At 33.7% G+C, this 27,833-nt stretch overlaps 1 protein-coding gene and 1 pseudogene across 5 annotated transcripts in view; both read right to left on the reverse strand.

Annotated features, from left to right (window-relative positions):
• LRP1B (LDL receptor related protein 1B) overlaps positions 1-27,833 on the reverse strand; it is a 2,480,145-nt gene that overhangs the window by 1,516,058 nt on the left and 936,254 nt on the right. The gene's annotated exons all lie outside the window — the stretch shown is intronic.
• The window catches only part of LOC130458859 (39S ribosomal protein L47, mitochondrial-like), a 149,599-nt pseudogene that overhangs the window by 95,094 nt on the left and 26,672 nt on the right, over positions 1-27,833 (reverse strand).

Raw genomic sequence — 27,833 nt, forward strand, 5'->3', positions numbered from 1 at the left:
GTAACATAATTGTCTAAAGAAGAATATTCTAAAGATTGCAGTTGAAACCATTATCACCTAGAGCACAAAAGTTACTTTAAGTATCCTGGAAGAAACAGAGAGAACTAGCCTTTTAATATCTTGTTTTTGTTCATAGTAATCATTTGGATAATGTAGTGGAGCCTCACTCTAACACCATTAGCTGCAGAGCAGAATTTAATAGAAGGTGGTACTGTCTTGGATTCCTTCCATGAAGGTTTAGGTCTTGAAGTAGTAATGAACCTCATTATTAGGTAATCTCATTTATAGGGTGGTACCATGGACAGGATCCTGCGGACAACATTTTAGTGAGACTTTAATACATTCAAATGATCCATACATGTAGATGGATGTCTCCCTAGACTATATCTTCTTAATCATCATGCCTTTCCTTCCCACAACCAGGATCCAGAGGAGTCATTGTGATAAGAAAGAAAAAAAAGTGGAGCTTTCTAGAAATTCTGTGTGTTTATAAGGAGAAAGAAGAAAAGAATTTGGGAAAATCAGGAGAAATATAGAGAAACCAATTAAACAATCAATAAATTTTTATTTATGATTCTAAGTTGTGGGTACATGGATACAAAGTAAAAAGAATCTTTGACCTAAAATAGGCTATAATCTCAGACTCTTGGTTGGAGGGAGTATAGGACATACATATTTAGGTATACACACACACACACACACAAACATACACAAATGGTGGGCAGGGGAAGTGTACTGATTGTTCAGTGATCATTTGCTGAATTGAAATTCCTACTTTTTAAAAATTTCATTCTATTATACTATGAATAGATGGGGGTATATATAGTTCTATTCCAGTGATGGCAAACCTTTTAGAGATGGAGTGCCGAGTCCTGCTCCCAGCCCACACTCCAGACCAAGTACCATCCTGCCCTCCAACCTCATCTTTTGATCCCTCCTTACACCAGACAGGGGAAAGAGGAAGCATTTACATTGGACTGATGGTTGAAGGGATGAATACAGTGAAAAAATGTCCTTAGAACACATGAATAAGGGGAGGGGAGTAGCCAAAGAGCTCTGTTCCCTTCTAGCTCTGCTGCCTATGAGTTGCTCACTTTACCCCCTGTGAGCTCCCATTTGGCTGCTGGGCAGAGGGTGGGGATGTGAAAAAATATAGTCAGGTACAATGGAGAGGGAGAGGGGAATACCTCTACTTGGGGCTCTCTGCATTTCTAGTAATGAACTGGTGGTAGGAGGGAAGGGTAGCTCATGTGCCCACACAGTACTCTGCATACCATCTTTGGCACCCATATTAGAGGTTCACCATCAGAGGTTCACCATCATTGCTCTATTCAATTAGGACTATCTCCTATTATAGAACTAGTATACTTAAGATTATATTATTATACAAATGGTATGCTTAAGATTTGAAGAACATATTGAATTATAGTCATAATTTGTTGAAATTTTCCACATAACTTTGTGACATACCTGAGTTATAAATCTACCTTCCTCATACAGAAAGGCCTTCCACATCAATTTTGAGGAAACCTCCATGTTCCTTGATCCCATTGTTTGCCAACTGTGACATCTACCAAGCATGACTCCCTGACTGAAAATAGTATTTAATCCTGGAGACCATATCTCTAGACTTCTTACTTCTAACCATCACCCAGGATGTTATTCCATGAAATGACTGATTTCCTGAATGAACTTGTTGTACCCTCCTATGGTTCTTATCTGTATCAATAAACCATTAACCTACGTTATTGTAGCAGTTCAGCCCATATGTATAATTAAGAGGCAAGGATAATGTGTGGGCACATAGCCATTCTGCGCATGGCAATGAACTCTGTTCCCAGCATGGCTAAGGTTAGGGTGTGAAACCTTGCTTCCCTTTGTCTCACTCACCTGAAGATAAAGCTCCACCTTCACCTTGTCGTAATTTGCAATTATCCAATGGCAATACACTATGTAACTCATCAATAGTATTGAGACACTATGTAATTTATCAATATGTATTGAGTACATTTGCGTATCAAAGAGATTAAATAGGGAGCCATGGCCATCTTGATCTCTCTCTCTTGGACAATCTCACAGGATTGCTCAACACTGTCTTTCCACCCTTCTATCTCCTCTCTATCTCTACCTGAGACCTGGCCTTCGGCCAGGAGTCTCTTTCTTTTCCAATGCTAATACCTAGCATTCTCTAATTCTTCCTATTATTCTCTATTCATTCTCCTAGCTGAGCTATATCATCCTCTGACCAGTGAAGTGTTAAATTGGGATCTTTGGACGGGAAATAGACTTCCAGTGACATCCACTGATCGGGGCATGGCTGCGGCTCCAAGATATTAATAATAACTGATCTCTGACTCATTTCTGATGTCTCGAACTTGGCTCCCTCACGCCCTTTGTGGCATCCAGAATTTCTATCCTTTTTCTATCTTCCTACCTTGTGACTTCTTGCGGGTTTGGGAAGCCTCACTTATTGTCGCTGTATGTCATTTATCTGAACTCTGCCTTAATTTTGCGTGATAACTTATTTGAAATATCATTGACTGGAGATTAAATCAGTTTTAAAATTAACAAATAATAAGCATGTCTTTTAAAGAAATAAATCTCTCAAATATTTATGGAATATTGGTAATTCATACAATAGTATGGAGATTTTCTCTTCTCACATGTAGTTAAGTTGCAATTATAAGAAAATTATAGTGTTAATAGGAGGGAGGAAATAAAGTAGGGTAATTTTGGAATTTAGAATAATTTACATAATGGTGAAGTGTTTGATGTTCAGAAAAAGAAGGTTTAACCTACTATGGTCATAGCAAAAGAGGTAAGAGGAAGGTGCTTAAATATAGGTAGAAAGTGTCAATATAGATTTATTGAATTAGTTACCCTTACTTTTGATCTCCCTGGTACTAAGCACACCTATTTTGATTTAAATATTAAGCACCTTTTCATTTTGAAGGTTTTTCTATTGGATGACAGTTTTCCTCTCATGAAGTCCAGTTTTTTAGTGACCTTTGCCTTTAATTTGTTACAGCTGACCATTCCCTAATACCATAGCTATGGCCTGCAAAGAGGTTCACAAACTCATTCATGATATCTAATTACCCAGAGGATGTAAGGACTCCCAATTTCCTTTCCTCCTTGGAGAAAGCATTTAGCAAGGTGTTCTCTCAGAATGGAGTTGACACTTGGCCATAGTATTCTCTCCCAGGATGGAGTGAGCATTTAGCTGTATCTTATCCCAGGGATATGGTTCCTAGAGTCTCAAGGCCTTTGGTTTTGTATGGTATTTAGCTTATTACTCTATGTAATGAATAATGATAAGCCCATCTTTTTTTTTCTTGATTAAAGAGTGGGTTTTCTAACTATTTGGAAGTTCTATATTTATTTCCAAGTTAACAAAAGATACCCAAATCATATTTTAATTATTTCAAAATTTTGAAGTTTCACTGTATCTGGAGAAGGTTTGTTCTTCTTACAGCTATATGAACTATTCCCACTTTAAACTCAATGCTTTTGTGCTGAACATTTCTAATGCATGGAAAACATTCTCATAAAATTCCTTTTGATTCAAACTAGATGTCTTAAACTCAATTAATCAGAAAAGGAAATACTTTTTTTCTTTCCAAAGATTCACATTTCTAAATTTAATTATTTCTTTTAAGGATACCACTCTTATCTGAAGATCTCAGGTACCTTGGAGTTACCTTTAACTCTTCATTTTCTCTCAACTCATTTAATTAATATGTTGCCAAGTGTTTCTGATTTTACCTTCATACCACCTGACCTATCTCCACCTTTCTTTGTAATTACAGAAACATCAATTCAGCTGCTCATTTCCTCTCCTGTAAATCGTTGTAATAGTTCCCTGCCTAAAGTATTTCTCTACTTCTATTCACACTGCTACTAAAATAATTTTTCTTATGTGTAGTTACAAAAATATGACTTACATTACAACCTACTCTTTTATTTCTTTGCATTGGCCATCCTATGTTTGGAATACACTCTCTCCTAATCTCTTTCTTTCCCTCTCTCTTTTTTTAAGTAGCTCAAGGAATACTTTCTTACTTAAATCTTTCCTAATTGTCTCAACTGTTAACACTCTCCCTCCAAATAGTTAACTTTATGGGGTATATTTGTATATGCATACTTTACATTTGCAGTAACTGTTTTCTTCACTAAAATGTAAATTTCTTACAAGTAAGAATTACTTCATTCTTTCCACTTTTGTCCCCAGTGCCTATCATGGTGCCTGGCTCATAGTGTGTGCAAAACAAATGCTTCCTGAATTGAATTTAGTTGAGTTGCTTTGAATATAACTATTTGTTCTCTAGACCCAGAACTCAGCCTAATATTATTAGGCTCTACATTTTGAAAATAATTTGCGTTAATCAGAATTTTGTGTTCTGGCCTGGGAACCAAGTTGCCATTTGTGGTGTTATTTTTATTGGAAAATACATATGAAATTCCAAACAACTAATTTGCAAGTGAACTCTGCAGACCATGACTTGTTCATTAGTTGGGAGATGGTTTATGGAAAAAAAATGATTCTAAGCATTCCAGAAGTTGGATTTGGGGTAAGAATTAGGTGTCTCTTACTTAGGATTTTTGAATATTAACTACACCCACTGATCCACTTTTCTAGCAATTATTATTTTTACTGAGTCTCATGAGGTGTAGGTGAGGAAGGCTGTAGGATACCACCAAACAGTACAGGTTCCATGAATTTTATTTCTTAAAAGAATGGTTTGGAATCTTAGTTGGGATCCTTTAATTCAAGTTTACACCAACATCCTTGATGCTCTATGACATAAGCCTACAGTAAAGTTTTAAGCCTATGCCACAAATCATAAAATATAAGAATCACAAAATCGTTTCCAATACATTAAGCACATTCTATGTACAAGACATTATACTAGTACTGGGAATAAAAATACAAAACTAAAAATAATCTTTGTCCTCCAGAAGATATAACTGAATCAAGTAAATATATATCTAAACATTTGGTGAGAAAAGAGTAATGGAACTAACACCTTTTAGGATGGCAATGGAGCATTTAGAGTAAATAAAAATATTGTCCTTGCCTTCAAGGAGCACATTATGTTTTCTTTCATAGAGGTGGAAGAAACTCCAGAAATTTCCTAGTCTAACAAATATTTGAAAAGATATAATTTTCCTTCATTTTTTCAAGAAGTAGTGATTGATCTACCCTTAGCTTGAAGGTCTCCAGTGAGAGGAAATTACTACCTTATGATCATCATTAGACAGTCTTACCTAACACTGTCTAGAAAGATCCCCAAACAATTAATAACACAATGTGGAATGTGGATGCACTCACATATTTTTTATTCAAAGGAATATGGAATCCTTGGGTCAATTCCTTTTGAGACCTTCCTTTTAGGGATGCTTCCAGGTATACCAAATTTCATTCTTCCCTGGCTGCCTCTTACTTTCCAGCTCCTCTTTTTATTGGTCTTCCTTTAGAAATATAAGTTTGTTGAATGCAAATTAAATCTTTCTTTTTTGTGTGTTTGTATCTCCAAAACTTGAAACATTGCTTGATATCTAATAAGTACTTATTTGATTGTTTCTTGCCAAGTTTGTTGCCTGGAAGTCAGCATCCAAAATTTATGGAAGAGTTTCTATATTTTAAATATTTATAGATTGCAAGAACTAGAAGGGATTTTAAAGATACTATAGATAAACTCTCTTATTTACTATGAGGAAAATTAGTCCTACAGAAATGAACTACAAAAATATACAACCATGATAAAATAACAAGGCTGTCATAGAAGGGTTCCTGGAGACTTAGCCTTGTGGTTCTTCTTTTGTTCTTTGGGAAAAAATCCTACATATCACATCTTATCTAGAACTTATGTTTTTCACCATTTTTAAAGTTACACTATTGTCAAGGTAAAGTTTATATGCTAATTTTTAAGATAGTAAGTAAGCATCTCTTATGCAAAGATAGAAAAGCCAATAGATATGGAGAGATTGAAGATGATAGAGAAAGAAAGATTGAAAGAAAGTTCCCACAGAAGGTAGGAGGGGCACAAATAAAGGTTTTAGATTTGATAAATAAAAGGGTTACTTTTTCCTTACAGACAAATGCAAAGAGAAGAAAGAAAATGAAGGTGAATATGTAGAAGTTTATTGAGGTATAGAACAGGAGTGATGGGGAATGTTTGAATATATTAGATATAATGCCTTTTGAGTAAATGAATTTCAATAACCATTTTTATTTCCCAAATATATGTTATTTTAATTAGAATATAAATAAAATTCACATTGCTATTTCCCCCTTATTATTAATTTTAAGGTCTTGAGCTACCTGGGAGCTAAAAATTGCATTAGTTGTCCACCCTTGATGTCTGTCTGATATATCTATCTACTATAAATTGTTATTTTACCTTTGGAAGACTAAATTAAAATCCTACAAATGCAAAAAGATAAAGTTATACTATTATAGATTCAGAACTGGAAGAGATCAAATAATTATTAAATTCATGTTCTACATTGTACAGATGAGGAAACTGAGGACTGCAGAATTAAAAACATTTGGATAGGCTCACACAGCTATGTTCTGAGAGAGAATTTGAACTCAGCCCTTCCTCACTTTAAAGTCTTGTGATCCAGCCACTTTACCATAATGAGCAAATATTTTATTATTTTATTATCATAGTATCTGACCCTATCAGGAATACCACTAGTATTTCCTTTCTCTTAATGTGAACCTTTATTTGTTTCCTCATTATCTACCAAAACATTGAAAAACCTTTTTTTTTTCCCCATACACAAGAGAATAACATTTGGAATCACGAAACCTGCTTATAGCTTATAGGCTTCCTAGAAAAATTCTCTCATCATATCACCACTGTTTTCCAGACATTGATTTCCATATATTTTTAGGATAAAAATGCAAAACTATTTGACATTTTAAGCCCTTGGAAATCTGACTCCCACCTATATTTAAATTTTTATTTTACATTATCTTCCTTAAATACTCCAACTTCTAGCTAAATTATTCTATTTGCTGTTCTTTAAATATAATTTATCATCTCTTGCCATTGCCGAGATTGACTGTTTGCCTGGAGTACTTTCCATCATTATCACTGCATGTTGGATCTTTTAGTTACCTTCAAGACTCTACTTAAGTATCATCTTTTATAAGAAATAGTTTCATATTCTCTAAATTTTTAGTGTTCATCTACCTACTACTTAATTTGTTTTGAAAAACAAAAAATTGTATTGGGGGGAAAGAGTGAACTGAGAATTAGGAAACTTAATTCCACCTCTGTCAGGTCATTATCAAATTTTATTATCTTTGCAAATTATTTACCTTCCTAGGGCTCAGTTCCTTCATGAACAAAATTAAGATGACCTAAATTCAAGTTAATTCATTAAACATTATTAATTTTCCCTATATAAAAGGTGGCAAAAACACAAGGACAAAATAAATGTTACTATCTTGAAGGAGTTTAGGGATTATTATTCTATAAACCTTAAAATCTACCACCAAAATATATGAGCCTATTAGTCATATCTTAATGCTTAGACATTTATATTTTTAAAATATTTTATAGGTTGAATTGGTACCTTGATAATGATTGAAATAAATTAAGCATTTAAACAAATGCATATTAAACACGAGAGATTTATTCCTCTTACAATGTAATTAGAAAATATTGTCTTAAAGAAAAAATAGGTTATGAAATTTCATGTCAGGATACAAATAATCATCAGATATTTAATAAAATGACAACATATTACAAACCATATGCTTATCCTCTTTTTCTTCATCTCACCAACCAGATGAAATAAAGTTTCTATCTTATAAGTTATTTCTTCCTACTTCATTTCACTTTAATAACTCATCCAATACAGTTTCTGGTATTTAAGAACATTCCCTTCCTAAACTGACCTGTACTCTCTAGCCTCACTTTATCTTCTGTCCTCATTCCTTTCCTAAATGATGTTAATGCATTTTTATACTGTGCAGTATATATGTGAGTGTGTGTTTCTAGATACAATTCTCCTTTTGGCTGAGACAGAAGTGAGTCTCATGAGATATCTATTCTTCCCATTTCCCAATTCTTGTCTTAATATTTATATATTCTTCTTCAGATACTTCCCAATTAGAATAAGTTCTTTCTTCTTTCTCATTTCTTTTCTAATGTATTTCTTCTCCACTACTTTTAATTTATCTTTATCCACTTAAATTAAATAAAGCAGTACAAAATACTAAGTAGGTTCTGAGTTTGTCTTTCTTTTTATCCTTCTTTGATGGTTAAAGAAAATTAAGTTGTGAAGTAACACTGATCTTTTCCTCTTGGTTATTATTTAAGTATGAAATAATTTTTTTTTACTTTAAATTTATCAAAGTTAATTACTATTCTGCAATTTTTCCATTTCCAATGTTTTTATTAAAGTTTCTACCCAACTTTATTTTGTTCAACTGGAATGCTTGAAACTTTTCTATAGTATTGAAAATTTGTTTTCTGTACTAGAGATTATACTTAGCCTTACAAGATAAGCCATGAATGCTTCACTGTAGGTCTTTTGCTTTTGGCTTTTGGCATATTTGATTCCAAGATTCTCTTTCTTTAAAATTAGTTACTGCTAAGCCATGTGTGACACTAATGTTTATATATTGTGATTTTGCTTTCATCTTTGATTTTAGCTTTTTGAATTTTTTTTCCTTGAATTGCAAACTGCACATTAGATTTCTGGTTGTTTTCAATTTTGTGATTCTTTTAGGAGGCAACAATAATTTATTTGTATTTTTGATTTCCATTTTTTATCTACCTCTAATAATTCTGAGCTGTTTTACTTTTTTACTTTAAAAATTATACTTTTTCCAAATCACATGTACATACAATTTTAATAATAATTTTCTGACATTTTGAGCTTAATGCTTTTTCATTCTCTCCCACTCCTCTCCCTTCCCTGTGATGGCAAAGAAAGGGATATAGGTTGTACATGTACTACCATGAAATACCCATTTCCATGTTTTCAAAATGGTGAAAAAAAGATTCATATTTATACTAGAGAAAATTTCATGAAGAAAATCTAGTGAACAATGATATGATTCAGTTTGCATTCAGATCCCATCATTTCCTTTGAAGGTAGTGGATAGACTTTTTTGTTCCAAACCACTTAGAGTGGTCTTGGATCCTTGCACCGCTAATCATTTAGACATTCATAGTTAATCATTGCACATTATTTATTTTAATATTTATGATGTTCTTCTGGTTCTGCTCACTTTGCATAAATCTAAAGAGTTTTTTTGTGATCATCACACTCATCATTTCTTATTACCATAGTATTCCATTATAATCATATTCCACAACTTGTTTAGCCATTCTCTAATATTTTATTATTTCTTAAAATACAGTATCTAAGTCTTTGTTTGGTCATAGACTTCAGAGTTTTTAATGATTATTAAATTATCTCTCATCCTGTTTTCAAGATTGCTTGTCTTTAACAGTAGAGTGTATTCTTATTCTCCTAATTTTTCACTTTGTTGACTTTGTTAGAGAAAGTGTTTTTGCTTCATTGAATCACTGAACTTTTGTTTTTCTATTCCATTTATCAGGGCCTTAATTATCTGGGTATAGTTTCTGCTTTGTTGTATTTGTTCATTTACTCCAAATTCCTCTATTTAAATGATATTGCTTTCAATTATGATTTCAAACTATATATTGGGTACTGAAGTAGTTATTGCAGAGTTTAAAATTACATTATTGTCACTACCACCAAGAAATTAATATAGAAATACCAGTACATCTGAAATATTTTCTATCTATTTGTTATCTTTCTTCCAGGTAGAAGGCCTTGACTTCTAGTTTGACATATTGTCACTGTTTATTTCTAAGTATGCATTTAATCCCTGAAACATAAGAATCTGATTTTTTTAAAAAAATAATGCAGTGACATCTTTAATTATTATAATATCATGGTGATATAGTATAAAATAAGTTAAAGTTATAGTGAGTTAACTAGCAATACTAATATTGTTGACTAGTCCTGAAAGAATAGAGACTCTATCTTATTCTATTTTCTGTAACACTCAAAAGTGAAACATCTTTTTTCTTCAGAAAATTTATTTGAATATATGAATTATATAAATATGTTTTATATGATTATATATAACTAATATTTTTCCAAATACATGTAGATAAAGTCATTTGATCACATTTTGAAATCCACATTCTTTCCATCCCTTTTCTCCCCTCCCTAAGATGGCAGGTAATATGACGTAGATTCTGCATATGCTTTCATACAATACATATTTCCTTATTCATAATATTTTGAAAGATGATGCATATTACATATATAAGAAAAAACTCATGAAGGAAATAAAGTGTAAAATGGTTTACTTCAATTTGCAGTCAGATTCTTTCCATGGAAATGGATACCTTTTTCATCATGCGTCTTTTGAAGTTGTTTTGGAAAATCTGTTTTTCATCAAGCAAATTAAACTCATTGAGCTAGTTGTGGGCTCTCAAGCTCTAACTTTGGTTACATAGACATTTACTGAATTTTACTACCTATTATCTATTAAAAGTCAGCAGTTATTGTGAAGAAATGAGATTTTATGATTTCATTTTTTGTGTGTTCATTCAGGACCTTGTACCTATTCATTAACTCTGTTTTATTTCTTTTTCTTATATTTGCATCTATGTATTTTAATTTCTTTGCCCTTTACAAATTATTGTTATTAACAAACATTTGTTACCCTTAAAGCCCTTAAATTTATGATAGGTTATATATATATACATATATATATATGTATATATAAGATATTTCTAACCTCAATTGAGGAATTTAATAGGCATCTATGTTTTAAATATGAGTATCTATACAAGCCTGGAATATTCTTTCCCAAACCCTGACTTTTCACAAGCATCCTCTGCCAAGATTCACCAATGTATTTCAACTTCTAAGATTATCTATTATTTAAAACCTTAACCAAATTAGAATCTTGATTAAATGTTCCCCATATCTGTATATGCCTGGATAAATTAGATAATGGTGTGGTAAAATGGGGATAAAGTGCTGTTTTGATTCTGATACTTCTTACTTTTGAGATATATTTTAATCATTTAACCTCTTCATTACTCATTTTCTTCATTTGTAAAATGAGGAGGATGATCTAGATGGTATATGTCATCTCTTGCCTATAATCCTATTGTAAGGATTTAAAAATCAAACCAAAAATCAACCACAATTCACAATTGTATATGCATTCAAGGACAGGGACATCTGTTAGATAAATTAGGGGATATGATTGCACAGGCAATCTTTTTTTATTATTACATGACTCAAAAAATGATCATTGATTTACAGTTGGAAGGGACTTTACAAACTATTTAAACAAACCTGAGATTTAGAAATGAGGAAAGAAACTCATACAGGTTAAGGATCTAGCTAAAAATCACGTATTGTGTAGCAAACCTGAAATTTGAACCCATGATGCTTGACTGAAAATCCACCAATATTTTCAATATATTATACTAAAAGAATTCTGAATTTGGTTTCAGGATTAATGATTTCAAAACTTACTCTCTAACATTTGCTAATTGTGTAATTAACCAGTTATTTAGCCTCTCTATCTTTCAGATTCCTTATCTGCAAAATGATTTAAAAAAAAAGAATAAGGGATATTTCTTCTTCCTATCTCTATAAGAAGATAGAGGACTGACTTAGGTACTAGGAAGACCCAGGTTGAAATGCTGTTTCCAATGCATAATGACTATAAGACTGTGGACAAGTCTCTCAGTGCTCTGGGAAATTCCCTAATACTATAAGTTTTAGAAGATGTACCCATCTGCAATCATATGGGGTATTTCCTCATTCATGAATTTTCTCTATCAATTAAGTCACAGGTCTTATCCCTATACTAACCTAACTCCTTTCTGGGATTATTGTGAGGAATGTAGTTTGTAACCATAACCTAACTCTGCTTAATGAAATAAATCATTTAGAAAACAACTGCTGGGAAATGTGTTATTAAAGCAGTGGCAGTGTGTTATAGTGGTTCGAGCACTGACCTTATGTTGGAAGGATTTGGGTTCAAATCCTTTTTAAAAAACTTTTTAGCTTTGTGACTATTGGCATGTTATCTAATTTCTGTCAAATAATTTTCCTCATTAGTAGGATAAGGAAAATGGTAACATCAGCTTCACCCAGTTATTAAAATGATAAAATCTGAAAATGTATGTAAAGTGCTTGGCAAACACTGAAGAGTGATATATAAATGTGGGTCATTACCACTGAAGTATTTGATACAATACTGCTTGTTGAACCATTTTTGGAGATGCATGACTTTCTCACAAACTTAAAAATTTGCATGCTGAAGGGGACTCCAAAATCAATTAGTTCTGCTCTCTCATTTTGCAAATTAGCAAACTGAGGCCCAGAAGCTTTAACTGATTTGGTTAAATAGGAAATAAGTGTAGTCAGGATTAAAATCAAGGTCCCATGACTTCAGAATTAGTAAATATTCATTTAATTGCTGCACACTGCTTCCCTCTCATTAAATGTATCATTGTTATATCAGAAATTAATCTAATCCTAAGCACAAGTTTGTTCTGTGCTTTTCAATAGTCTTAGGTTATATACTAAAAAATTCCATGACAATTTATAAAATTTGTATTCCACTTATGAGCCCAAATGTAATATCTTCACGTTGTTTCTTGTAGTACAAAACCTAGCCACGCACCTTATTTTATTCAGTTTAAGACAAGGAATGAATAGACAAATCTTGACTTGATAAGAATGTCCTTTTTCTCTACTATATGAAGTATTCTGTGGAGGCCTGACACTCATCATATCTCCCTTTAGAAACTTATTGTACTGTTAAGAGTGATTTATAATGTGTGATGGAAATAGTTGCTTCATATTTGGGAAGTCCTGTTAGAATGCTGATGTATTAAGACAAAGTACTGCTTCTTCCAACATGTAGCTGTGTTAATATATAAAAGCTGTTCTGGTGGCCAGCTAACTACTAAACTGCCATGTGGGAGAAATAGTAGCTTCCATCTCCTAAGAGCTTTTTTCAGATGAAGGACATTTTCAAAGAATTGACAAATTTCTTTTCTTGGTTTGAGGATCATGGTTAGGATGAAAAAGGAAAAATAAATGTGACTTGTGGATTGCATATGTAATGATCCTTGGTCTCCTATTTGGAACTTATGAACCCAGTTTTTTAAAAGGAATATTAAAACAAAATGAAAAATCCAGGCTTGGTTTAATAAATTGAGGATTCAAATAAAATGAATAGAGAATAGATCTATATGTAACAAATCTATAGATTCATTTATACAAAGTATATCTAAAATAGTTCTGTTTCTGGGTCATCGATTTGTTTCAATCATTATTGATTTCAGAAAAAAATGGTGAAAATATGATGTTTTTATATTCCATTGACATTTTCAAAAAATTAAAATTAAAGGAACAGTATATCCATTTACTGTATTCATATCATTTTCATTTAGGTTGGTCCCTTAGTCACTAAAAAGGATAGCAGAACTTCACTGAACTATGGAAACTGACAGAGTGGGAATTAATAGAGTGTTAGTGGGTTTAAATAAATTCTACACATGGGCAGTCTATGATCATGAAGGACATGCCCTTCAATTTCATGAGGTGACACAGTGTGCAAACATAGATTTCCCATAGAAAATGGAAGCAAAAAAAAAAAAGAGAAGTTTCTCATATTCTACAAGTTTCTGCCCTGGGGCCTTAATAAAAACTACAGAAAGGTTCTTCTCAGTCATTGCGAATTATAAGATGTATAGCTCACTACTGGGAAAGAAATCTTTCTTTCTTGGGTCCTTTCTAAGAAGAAACAATGTACTTTGATACCATTCCTTGTTATAAGAAGGCATTTAACATTTTTCTATTTACTAAACATTTAGTTGAACTTAATAAATTGAAATGAAAGCCCTGGTACACATGTGATGTAAAAAGAGTCTCAACTCTAATAATGACCTATTGTGCATGCAAGATTCCTGTTATAAACATTCTTTTCACACATTGGGAGGTATTCTGAAAGGTCTATAAATCTCTCTATCCTCTTGTTTCTCCTGAACCCTAAGTCAAAGACTGAGCACCTGGCAAAAAGACCTCATTGCTAGATTTATCTATTTCTCCTGGGGATATTTCCATATACTCCATTGTCTCCACTTATGTTTTCAAAATATATATAGCTAAAATCACTTAGACTTGTAGTTAAAATAGCCACTTTTAATGCCAAAATAAATGTCTTAAACTAATAATAAAAAAGATATGATCCCTATCCAGAGAGAGAGGAATGTTTCATATTTCCATAACCTAGCCCAAAGGAAAATTAGGAGATATGGGATTACTTCTTTGGGATCCATACTGTGGGGATTTCAGCAATACAGCCACAATTGCAACACTCCTTATACTCAACTGTTTCAAGTATCCTTGATTTCAGAGTCCTGGCCTGGTCCCCATGTCCATGCAATTTGTATTTTTGTGGAGATAACTTCTACCTGTCATTAATTTATTCTACAAGACATGACTTCCTATAACTTTTCTTTGTTTATCTCCATGCATCTTCTACTGGATTGGTCAGTAATTAGTTTTATCTTTGAAGTTGTTTTGTGGATTCTACGAACTATTACAAATCAATCTGTACAGTGTAGAGGAAGATGAGGGTGGTAACAGACAATGCTTAAACCTTACTCTCTTTGTAAATGGCTCAGAAAAGGAACAACAACATTCTCATTTAGATATAGAATCCTTTATCCTATAGAGATATAATAGTGGAATAAGACAAAGAGGTAATAACCAGGAGAGGGAAGTAGGAGGTAATTATTAAAAGCAAAATATTTGTGAGACTGGACAGAGTAAAAGGAGAAAGATCAGGATGAAAAGGGGAAAATAAGATGGAGAATATACAACTGGCAATCATAACTGTGAATATGAATGTCATAAACTCACCCATAAAATGAAAGTGGTTTCATAGTGGATTAAAAACCAAAATCCTATGAATTATTATTTACAAGAAACACAAGATCAGAAGTAAAATAAGGATGTCCATTATCAGCATTATTATTTAATATTAAAGCCTTGAAATGCTAGTTTTAACAATAAGAAAAAGAAATTAATTAAAGTAGAAAATGAAGAAATTATACAATCACTTTTTGCAGATGATATGATGGTATACTTGGATAATTCTTTAGAGCCAACTAAAATTAATTGAAATAATTAATAATTTTAGTAAAGTTGTAGGATACAAAATAAATGCACATAAATCATCAATATTTCTATATATTAACAAAAATTCCAATGCAACATATAGAAAGAGAAATTATACTTAATATAACCCTAGAAAATATAAAAAACCTTAGACTTTACTTGCCAAGACAAACACAGATATTATATGAATACAATTACTTTTCACATAAATAGTCAGAGCTAAATAATCAGAAAAATATTAATAGTTCCTGGGGAGACTGAGCTAATATAATAAAAATGACAATTCTGTCTCAATTAATTTATATATTCAGTACCATACCAATCACACTACCAAATAATTATTTTATAGAATTAGAAAATAATAAAGAATTCCAATTGGAAGAACAAAAATTTGAGAATATTAAGGGAAATAATAGAAAAAATGTGAAGGAAGGTTGCTTCAAAGTACCAGATCTGAAATCCGCAATATAGAGGGTCAATGACCTTAACAACCTAGTTTCTGATTAACCCAAAGACCACAGCTTTAGGGATGATAACTCACTATTTGATAAAAAATATTGGGGGAATTGGAAAACAGTATTGCACAAACTAGTTAACGACCAATATCTCACACCTTATTCCAAGAAGATAAGCTCAAAATGCGTAAATGAATTTAGATATAACGAGGGATACTATAATAAATTAGGGAAACATAGAATAGTTTAGCTGGCAGATCTATGGAGAAGGGAAGAATTTATGACCAAAGAACAGATAGAGAGCATTTATAAGATGTAAAATGAATAATTTTGATTATATTAAACTAAAAAAGCTTTTGGTATAAACAAAACCAGTATAACCAAAATTAAAAGGAAGACTATAAACTGGGGAAAATTATAACAAATTTCTCTGACGAAGTTCTAATTTCTCAAACCTATGGTGAACTAATTAAAATTTAGCAGAATATAAACCATTCTGCAATTAATAAATATTAAAGGATACAAACAATAAATTTTCTGATGAAGAAATCAACACTATCAATAATCATACTAAAAATGTTCTAAATAACTCTTGATTAGAGATTAAAAAATTAAAATAACTCTGAGGCACTGCCCTAGACCTACTATCATTTTGGCCAATATGACAGTAAAGGAAAGTGATAAATGTTGGAGGGTATGTGGTTAAACTGGGACACTAATGCCTTGTTGGTGAATTTGTGAACTGATCCAACCAAACTGGAGGCCAATTTGGAACTATGCCGAAAGGGCCATAAAATTGAGTATACCCTCTGATCCTGTAATACCACGAATAGCTCCTTGGGCTGTATTAAAATAACATACTTTATTTTTAGGCCATTCCACATTTGTGGTATTTTCTGAATCACTACATTCTCTACACAATAAGGTTATATCCTTGTTCTCTTCTTTTCCTTCATCTTTTATTCCTCCTCACTGTTTACTCTTCTCTAATGTTTCTGGGCTACTCTCATGTCCATTGATTTTTTTCAAGAAATAGAATATGGATTTAGGAAGAGGCAACCCGAGTCTGGGTCTATATCCCAAAGATATTTTGAAAAAAAGGAAAGGACTTGCTTGTACAAAAATAAAGCAGCTTTTATTGAGGTAGCAAAGAATTGGAAATTGAGGGGATATTCATCAGTTGGGGAATAGCTGATCAAATTGTGTTATATATTGGCAAAAGAATATTTTTCTGCTATAAGAAATGATAATATCATGATTACAGAAAAGCTGGAAAAATATACATAAACTGATGCAGTGTGAAATACACAGGACAAGGAGAATATTGGACACAGTAACACCAATATTATACAATGATCAATCATTGAAACTTGGCTATTTTCAGTAATGCAATGATATGGGACAATGCTAAAGGACTCTTTTTTGATGAGGAATGATTTCCACTTCTAGAGAAAGAATTGTTAGAGTCAGATATAGATGAAAGCATAGTTTCTTTTGCATAAATTTATTTCTGGTTTTATTTGGGGGTTTTGGTTTCTTGTGTACAACGATGACCAATATAAGTCTTGCATGAGAATACATGTATGCTGGAACAACCTCCAGGAAGTGATGCAGAGCGAAAGGAGCAGAACCAGGAAAACATTGTACACAGAGACTGATACATTGTGGTACAATCGAAGGTGATGGACTTCTCCATTAATATCAATGCAATTTCCCTGAACAATCTGCAGGGATCTAAAAAAAAAATACTACCCACAAGCAGAGGATAAACTGTGGGAGTAAAAACACCGCTGAAAAGCAACTGCTTGACTACAGGGATGGAGGAGATAAGACTGAGGAGAGACTCTAAATGAACACTATAATGCAAACTCCAACAACAGGGAAATGGGTTCGAGTCAAGAACACATGTGATAACCAGTGGAATCGTGCGTCGGCTATGGGAGAGGGAAAGGTGGGGGGGGAGGGGAGGAAAAGAAAACGATCTTTGTTTCCAGTGAATAATGTATGAAAACGACCAAATAAAATAATATTAAAAAAAAAAAAGAATACATGTATGGTCCTGATCAAATTGCTTACCATATTCAAGTGGGAGAATGGAAGGAAGGAAAGGATCTTGGAATTTTTGAAAAGTATTTGAAAATTATTGTTATGTGTAATTGGCAAAAAATAATATCTTTAAATAAAAGAAGTCAATCATAGACATTGTCTATTATTTTTTCATTCCACTGAGCTGTTTCATTTTTTATTCATTCAAGGGACTACTTTGCACTTTATAAAGAAGCCACTTGGATTAACCCAAATTTGTTTAAAACTTTTGGACTTTCAAGAATACTCCCAAGAGTATTCCTTTAGTACTCTACTCCCTTTGTGGATTTTCTTAACTTATTATCACTTTGAATTGAATGCAAAAACATTACTTTAATGTATTGCTTAGATATATACCTAATCTTGGCCAGACATTTTAAAATTATTTAATTATAGTTACTGCTATTCTAATTTGTGGAATAACAGAATGTGTGTGTGTGTGTGGGGGGGGAATTAACCTATCTTGGGAAAGTCACTTTGTCTGACCTTCAATTTCTTTAAAACAGGAGTTGGAATTAATATTTGTTATAGTTACTTCATATTTAACTTTGTACATCATCACATTGTCTATAAATATTAGTAACGATTATTAATTCAAAGATTTCCTGCCCTCCAAAAATTTCTAATATAAAAGATTCCATTTAAGAAACATTTAAGTAATTATAATGTGAAAGTCACTATACTTATCTTAGATACACAAAGAAAAAATATAGAAAAATTTAAGTTCATTCAAGATTCACATTCTATTGCAGGAAACAACATAATAATATAACTGACAATAAATTTTACAAAGTGCTTTAACTGCATTATGTATTTTTTAAACCTTTACCTTCTGTTTTTGAAGCTAGAATGCATATTGGTTTCAAGGCAAAAGAGCGGTAAAGGCTACATATGAGGGTTAAGTGACTTCTATAGGGTCACTCAGTTAGGAAAGATCTGAGCTTACATTTGAACCTAGGACCTCCCATCTCTAGGCTTGTTTTTTCAATCCACTGAGCCACCCAGATTCCCCACCTATATTTTAATTTGAATGTCAGAGATAATCTTTGAAGTAGATTCTATACGTATTTTTATTTTTATTTTATATATTAAGGAGAATAATTTTCATAGAAGTTAAATGACTTCTTTATGGACAGGCAGATAATAAATGTCACAGGTGAGATTTGAACCAAAGACTTCTACACTACATGTTCAGCACTCCAATCATTTTATTTTTTGCCTCTATATTTAATAGATTACCAAATACAGAATAACCTGAGGATTGTATTAACCATTGTTTCTTCCAAACTAAACTTTACACAAATCATACTATAGTTCTAGGTTTGGTAACGATTTTATCAGTACATGACATTGACAGTATGGTATATGTTTTATGACTTAAACTTGAAGATAAAAAGTAAGAAAAATAAATGAATTGATTAATTCTGCCCTTTTGAGTATGAAAAGTGGGGGAAATAAATGTTATGCCACAATCAGAGAGAATGATGATCAGACAAATGGAATAAATTGACATAGACTAGAGAGATGAATTTGATCACATTTTTAACAACAAAAAGGGGTTTTTAGACATATTGGGGTCAAATGTGGATAAAAATTTGAACTATAGCTTGCAGTGGATGAAACAGCTAATGATAGAAAAAAGGCAGAACTATTTGGTTCCTCCATGTATGATTTTTTATTTTCTCTGCCAAGCAAAATTATCTTTAGACTTTGAAACTACTTAACAGAGAAATTAAATCCAAGGTAAGTGAAAAGTTGGCACATAACAAAGTAACCTTCCTCAATGACTCTTTTAGACCAGATCTATACAAATTTTATCCTAGGGTAGAGAAATAATATATCAATATGATTCTTGGCTGTTGGAAGAATCACAGAGAATAGCTATTTAAAAGACTGTCAGTGGGTAAGAGTAGTCTCATTTATCAATGAAGAGGAAATAGTTGTCTTTCTCTAACTACAGGCTGATAATTTTGACATTAATTCCTGACACAATTGTAGAACACCTTATTAGATGAAAACTTTATAAATTCTCAGGAAAAGAGAGTGATCATGAAGAACTAGAGTAAATTGATCAAGAATCTGGTTTACCAAAATCATTATATTTTAAATGTAAATTTATATTTTTGTTACATTAAAATACCCCATTAACTCTCCCCTCTCTGAATTTTCCCCTCAAGACAAAAAACATAAGTGCATATATAAAACCATATCTTACTTATTTCTATTTATCAGCTCTTTCTCTGTAGGTGGACATACACAAATCACTCTTCAAATAATATTTCTGTCAGTATATATGATGCAATATAAGGTTTATTTCCTAGGAAGATCAGTTAAATGGAGAAAATGTGTTCTAAAATATTTGCAGAAGCTTTCTTTGTGGTGGCAAAAAACCCCAGGAAATTGAAGGAATGTCCATCAATTGAGGAATGACTAAATAGGATGTGCCACATAGTTATGATGTTGTAACTTAAATAATTATGAGCAGATTGATTTTTGGAAAGAAAACCAAAACATGGAAAGAACTGTATGAAATTATGAAATGTGAAATAAGTACAACCATGAGAAAATTATATTCAATAATAACATTTTAAAATTTTCATTACTAGACTATTAGATAAGAAAGATGACATTTTTACATATTTGAACTTCAAAAAGCAATGGATAAATCTCACGATATTATTATAGACAGTGATGTGGCACAGTAGAGAGCATGTTAGAACTGGAGTCAGGAAAACTCATCTTCCTGAATTCAAATCTGGCCTTAGATACTTCTATAGCTGTATGAATCTAGGCAAGTCACTTAACTCTGCCTCAGTTTCTCATCTGTAAAATGAGCTAGAGAAGAAAGTAGCAAATCATAGTGTCTTTGTCTAGAAAACCCCAAATGAGGTTATGGAGAGTCAGACATGATTGAAACAATCCAAGAACAATGTAATTTTATTGTGGACAAGGTATAAAAGTGTAGGCAAGAGTAAAGTATATAGAGTCAGAAGTGGTTAGACTTTTCAATCTCAAATAATGGGTCATTATTAACCTGAAAGGATATTGTTCATAATATTACATCTGGGAACTTATTGTTGTTTAGCTGTTGAGTAACTTTTTAAATATAATTTGTATCCTTTAAATTCTATATATTTTATTTTATGCATTTAAAACATATTACTTGAGAAGGGAGCCCTAGGCTTCTCCAGATTGCCAAAGGTGTCTAAGAATTTCTTTAAAAAGTTTAAAGACCCCTGCTCTAGTGGAATGCTATACAATTCAGACCTTGGCCTTGTTCTATTCAATATTTTCTTGGAGATTTTGGTGAAACCATGATTTCTGTATGACTCACAGCTGAAGAAATGTTATTTTTTTTTTTTTTAAAGTTTTAATATTATTTTATTTGGTCGTTTTCATACATTATTCACTGGAAACAAAGATCGTTTTCTTTTCCTCCCCCCCCCCCCCCCCCCCCCCCCCCCCGCCTTTCCCTCTCCCATAGCCGACGCATGATTCCACTGGTTATCACATGTGTTCTTGACTCGAACCCTTTTCCCTGTTGTTGGAGTTTGCATTATAGTGTTCATTTAGAGTCTCTCCTCAGTCTTATCTCCTCCAACCCTGTGGTCGAGCAGTTGCTTTTCAGCGGTGTTTTTACTCCCACAGTTTATCCTCTGCTTGTGGGTAGTATTTTTTTTTTTAGATCCCTGCAGATTGTTCAGGGAAATTGCATTGATACTTATGGAGAAGTCCATCACCTTCGATTGTACCACAATGTATCAGTCTCTGTGTATAATGTTTTCCTGGTTCTGCTCCTTTCGCTCTGCATCACTTCCTGGAGGTTGTTCCAGTTCACATGGAATTCCTCCACTTTATTATTCCTTTTAGCACAATAATATTCCATCACCAACATATACCACAATTTGTTTAGCCATTCCCCAATTGAGGGGCATCCCCTCATTTTCCAATTTTTGGCCACCACAAAGAGCGCAGCTATGAATATTTTTGTACAAGTCTTTTTGTCCATTATCTCTTTGGGGTACAAGCCCAGCAGTGCTATGGCTGGATCAAAGGGCAGACAGTCTTTTATCGCCCTTTGGGCATAGTTCCAAATTGCCCTCCAGAATGGTTGGATCAATTCACAACTCCACCAGCAATGAATTAATGTCCCCACTTTGCCACATCCCCTCCAGCATTCATTACTTTGCATAGCTGTCATGTTAGCCAATCTGCTAGGTGTGAGATGATACCTCAGAGTTGTTTTGATTTGCATCTCTCTGATTATAAGAGATGTAGAGCACTTTTTCATGTGCTTATTAATAGTTTTGATTTCTTTGGCTGAGAATTGCCTGTTCATGTCCCTTGCCCATTTGTCAATTGGAGAATGGCTTGATTTTTTGTACAATTGATTTAGTTCTTTATAAATTTTAGTAATTAAACCCTTGTCAGAGGTTTTTATGAAGATTGTTTCCCAATTTGTTGCTACCCTTCTGATTTTGGTTACATTGGTTTTGTTTGTACAAAAACTTTTTAATTTGATGTAATCCAGATTATTTATTTTGCATTTTGTAATTCTTTCTAATTCTTGCTTGGTTTTGAAGTATTTCCCTTCCCAAAGGTCTGACATGTATACTATTCTGTGTTCGCCTAATTTTCTTATAGTTTCTTTCTTTATGTTCAAGTCATTCATCCATTTTGAATTTATCTTGGTGTAGGGTGTGAGGTGTTGATCTAAGCCTAATCTTTCCCACACTGTCCTCCAATTTTCCCAACAGTTTTTATGAAATAGTGGGTTTTTGTCCCAAAAGCTGGGATCTTTGGGTTTGTCATATACTGTCTTGCTGAGGTTGCTTGCCCCCAGTCTATTCCACTGATCCTCCTTTCTGTCTCTTAGCCAGTACCAAATTGTTTTGATGACCGCTGCTTTATAATATAGTCTGAGATCTGGGACTGCAAGACCCCCTTCCTTTGTATTTTTTTTCATTAATTCCCTGGGTATCCTTGATCTTTTGTTTTTCCAAATGAACTTTGTTATGTTTTTTTCTAAATCAGTAAAAATAATTTTTGGGAGTTCCATGGGTATGGCACTAAATAGATAGATGAGTTTGGGTAGGATGGTCATTTTTATTATATTGGCTCGTCCTACCCATGAGCAGTTAATGTTCTTCCAATTGTTCAAGTCTAGTTTTAGTTGTGTGGAAAGTGTTTTGTAGTTGTGTTCATATAGATCCTGTGTTTGTCTCGGGAGATAGATTCCTAAGTATTTTATTTTGTCTTGGGTAATTTTGAATGGGATTTCTCTTTCTAGTTCTTGCTGCTGAGCTGTGTTGGAATTATATAGAAATGCTGATGACTTATGTGGGTTTATTTTGTATCCTGCAACTTTGCTAAAGTTGTTGATTATTTCAATTAGCTTTTTGGTTGAATCTCTAGGATTCTTTAAGTAGACCATCATGTCATCTGCAAAGAGTGATAATTTGGTCTCCTCCTTGCCTATTTTGATGCCTTCAATTTCTTTTTCTTCTCTAATTGCTACTGCTAGTGTTTCTAATACAATGTCAAATAATAGAGGTGATAATGGGCATCCTTGTTTCACTCCTGATCTTAATGGGAATGGATTTAGTTTATCCCCATTGCAGATGATATTAGCTGATGGTTTTAGATATATACTGTTTATTATTTTTAGGAATGACCCTTCTATTCCTATGCTTTCTAGTGTTTTTAGTAGGAATGGGTGTTGTATTTTATCAAAGGCTTTTTCTGCATCTATTGAGATAATCATGTGATTCTTGTTGGTTTGCTTGTTGATGTGGTCAATTATGTGGATAGTTTTCCTAATGTTGAACCAGCCCTGCATCCCTGGTATGAATCCTACTTGATCATGGTGGATGACCCTTCTAATCACTTGCTGGAGTCTTTTTGCTAGTATCCTATTTAAGATTTTTGCATCTATATTCATTAGGGAGATTGGCCTATAGTTTTCTTTCTCTGTTTTTGGCCTGCCTGGCTTTGGAATTAGTACCATGCTTGTGTCATAAAAGGAGTTTGGTAGGACTCCCTCTTTGCTTATTATGTCGAATAGTTTGTGTAATATTGGGGTTAACTGTTCTCTGAATGTTTGATAGAATTCACTGGTGAATCCATCAGGCCCTGGGGATTTTTTCTTAGGCAGTTCTTTGATGGCTTGATGGATTTCAATTTCTGATATGGGATTATTTAAGAAAACTATTTCTTCTTCTGTTAGTCTAGGCAATTTATATTTTTGTAAATATTCATCCATATCACCTAGATTGGTAAATTTATTGCCATATAGTTGGGCAAAGTAGTTTTTAATGATTGCCTTAATTTCCTCTTCATTTGAGGTGAGATCCCCCTTTTCATCCTTGATGCTATTAATTTGCCTTTCTTCTTTCCTTTTTTTAATTAAATTAACCAGTACTTTGTCTATTTTGTCTGTTTTTTCAAAGTACCAGCTTCTAGTCTTGTTTATTAGCTCAATAGTTCTGTCACTTTCTATTTTATTAATTTCTCCCTTAATTTTTAGGATCTCTAGTATGGTTTTCTTCTGGGGGTTTTTAATTTGTTCATTCTCAAGTTTTTTGATTTGCATTTCCAATTCCTTGGTCTCTGTCCTCCCTAATTTGTTAATATATGCACTCAGGGATATGAATTTTCCTCTAAGTACTGCCTTGGCTGCATCCCATAAGGTTTGAAAGGATGTTTCGCCGTTGTCATTTTCTTCAACGAAATTGTTAATTGTTTCTATGATTTCTTCTCTAACTAAATGATTTTGGAGTATCATGTTATTTAATTTCCAATTAATTTTTGATTTGGGTCTCCATGTACCCTTGCCGATCAATATTTTAATTGCCTTGTGATCTGAAAAGGCTGCAGTTAATATTTCTGCTTTTCTGCATTTAAGTGCCATGTTTCTATGACCTAGTGTATGATCTATTTTTGTGAATGTGCCATGTGGTGCTGAAAAGAAGGTGTATTCTTTTTTGTCCCTATTTATTTTTCTCCATATGTCTATTAATTCTAATTTTTCTAAGATTTCATTCACCTCTTTTACCTCTTTCTTATTTATTTTTTGATTTGATTTATCTAAATTTGATAGTGGTTGGTTCAAGTCTCCCACTAATATGGTTTTACTGTCTAATTCCTCCTTCAATTCTCCTAGTTTCTCTATTAAAAATTTGGATGCTATACCATTTGGTGCATACATGTTGATTAGTGATATTTCCTCATTGTCTATACTTCCTTTTAGCAGAATATATTTACCTTCCCTGTCCCTTTTGATCAGGTCTATTTGTACTTTGGCTTTGTCAGATATCATGATTGCAACTCCTGCCTTCTTTCTATCGGTTGAGGCCCAAAAGGTCTTACTCCAACCTTTAATTCTAACCTTGTGAGTGTCAACCCGTCTCATATGTGTTTCTTGAAGGCAACATATGGTAGGGTTTTGTGTTCTAATCCAGTCTGCTATTTGTCTGCGTTTTATGGGTGAGTTCATCCCATTCACGTTCAAAGTTATGATTGTTATTTGTGGATTCGCTGGCATTTTGATGTCTTCCCCTAGTTCTGACCTTTCTTCTTTAGCTTTCTCCTTTTGAACCAGTGATTTACTTTAGGTCGGTCCCCCTAGTCCCCTCCCTTGAGATGCTTCCCTTTCTAGCCCGTCCCTTTTTATGCTCCCTTCCCCTCCCCCCTCTCCTTCCCTCCCTTTTTGTGCTCCCTCCCCCCTCCCCCTCCTTAATTTTCCTTTCTTTCTTGCCCTAATGGATAAGATAGAAATCAGGATCCCACTGGATCTAGATGTTCTTCCCTCTCAGATTTGATTTCACTGAGAGTAAGGTTTAAGTACTTCCACTTCACGCTTTCTTCCTTTCCTTCTCATATGAGAGTTCTTCCCCTCCCCTTCCCATGTGTATCTTTATATGGGAAAGTTTATTCTATTGATTCCCCCCCTATTTCTTGAAGTTAATCTTAGTATTATCACGGTTCCCCCCTCCCTTTTCCTTTTTTTGCCCCAACTTTCCCCAAATCTTCTTGATTCCCCAATCTTTCCCTATGCATGTTTCTTCTAACTACTCTTATGATGATACAATTTATGAGAGTTACACAAAACATTTTCCCCACATATTAATATATATAATTAGATGTAAATGTAGTCCTTATAGAAGAGAGTTTGACTTAAAGAGAAAGATAAGATTTATCTCCTTTTCCCTTTCTTTCATATTTACCTTTTCATGTTTCTCTTGCTTTCTGTGCTTGGATATCGAACTTTCCACAGAGCTCTGGTCTTTTCTTAGCAAATGCTTGGAAATCTTCTATTTTGTTGAATGCCCATACTTTCCCCTGGAAGTATATAGTCAGTTTTGCTGGGTAGTTGATTCTTGGTTGGAGACCCAGCTCTCTTGCCTTTCTAAATATCGTGTTCCATGCTTTGCGGTCTCTTAGTGTGTTAGCCGCTAAGTCATGTGTGATCCTTATGGGAGCCCCCTTATATCTGAAGCTCTTCTTCTTGGCTTCTTGTAGGATTTTCTCCTTTACTTGGAAACTCTTGAATTTGGCAATTACATTCCTAGGCGTTGTCTTTTGGGGATTTAGTATAGAAGGTGTTCTATGAATCCTCTCTATTTCTATTTTGCCCCCTTGCTCCAGAACGTGGGGGCAATTTTCTTTTATAATCTCCTCTAGAATAAAATCCAATTTGTTGTTTACCTCTGGTTTTTCTGGGAGACCGATGATACGGAGATTTTCTCGTCTTCCTCTGTTCTCCAGGTCCGTGACCTTCTCAGTGAGATATTTTCTGTTTTCTTCCAATTCATTAATTGTTTGGGTTTGCTTTATTGATTCTTGCTGTTTTATCATCTCACTTTCTTCGAGGTCCTTAATTCTGGTCATTAGGGACTGGATTTGCTTTTCAGCCTTGTCTGCCCTTGTATTGGCTGCTTCGAGTTCTTTTTCCAATTGAGCAGTCTTATCTGTCAGACAGCTGATCTCTTTCTCCCATTTTTCTTTCCAGAAGGTTTCCATCTTTTGGATAAGTTCCAGTTTGAGATCTTCCAGAGCTTGTTGATAGTTTCCATTTTGGGAGGCGTGTTCTGAATTTTTTTGGATTTCCTCTTCATTCTCCTCTTTCCCTTGGGTACTTCCGCCATAAAAGTTTTCAATAGTCACTTTTTTCCCTTTCTTCCTGGAGGCTTGATTTTGGGCCATGTGAGCCATCCCTTTGGTGGTTTTATTTCCCTTTCCTTTTTGGTCTGGGGTCTGGGTTATAAGAGTGGTTTTTCTGTGAATTTAGGTTGCTTCAGACTAGTTCTTCCCAGCCTCCGAGCCCAGGTATTCAGCTCCGCCCAGATAATCCGTGCGCCTTGTTCAGCGCAGCCCGTCCGAAGTCCGCTGGCTTCTCCAGTGAAAGCGCCCTGAGACGTTTTTTCCTGGCAGTCCCCAGATCCCAAGGACCCTGGAGTGCCCCCCCAGACAGAGACGCTCCCCACTCACTCGCTGTCCCGGTGAGCGCTCAGGTAGCTCACTCTGGTTTAGTGGGGGAGGTGGGGTGGGGGAAGGGCGGCTCAGTTCACTTTTCTGTGCAAGCTTTTCCTTCTTATTTTAGTGTGGAGATGTTCAAGCCCCACGTACCTTTGCCTCTGTGGGGTACTGGGGAGTCCTTCTGTTCCTCCAAAGGTGATTTTATGCTCCTTTGATGTAGTCTATTTCGTTTGGTGCTGGGGAGAGGAAACGTGCGGCGTCTAGATTGCAGCCATGATTACCCGGAAGTCAGAAATGTTATTTTAATGGCAGAATTAAGACAAATATTTTAAAGACCAACTAGAATGATGAAATGAATCTAATATAATGAGAATAAGTTCTAGTCACACAATGAAAGTATATATCTTTCACATACATGCTGACTCCCCAATTAGAATGCAAGTTTCATGAGAACAATGGTTGTATTTTTTTCTTTTTTTTGCATTTCCTTCACTTTGCAGAGTGCTTGGAACACAGATTGATTAATCTATTTTTGGGCTGCTATAGCCAAAAAAAAAATCCGTCAGTTACTATGCTATTTCTGGTAATTAG

This window comes from Monodelphis domestica, chromosome 4 (genome assembly GCF_027887165.1).
Source record: "Monodelphis domestica isolate mMonDom1 chromosome 4, mMonDom1.pri, whole genome shotgun sequence".
Taxonomy (NCBI): domain Eukaryota; kingdom Metazoa; phylum Chordata; class Mammalia; order Didelphimorphia; family Didelphidae; genus Monodelphis; species Monodelphis domestica.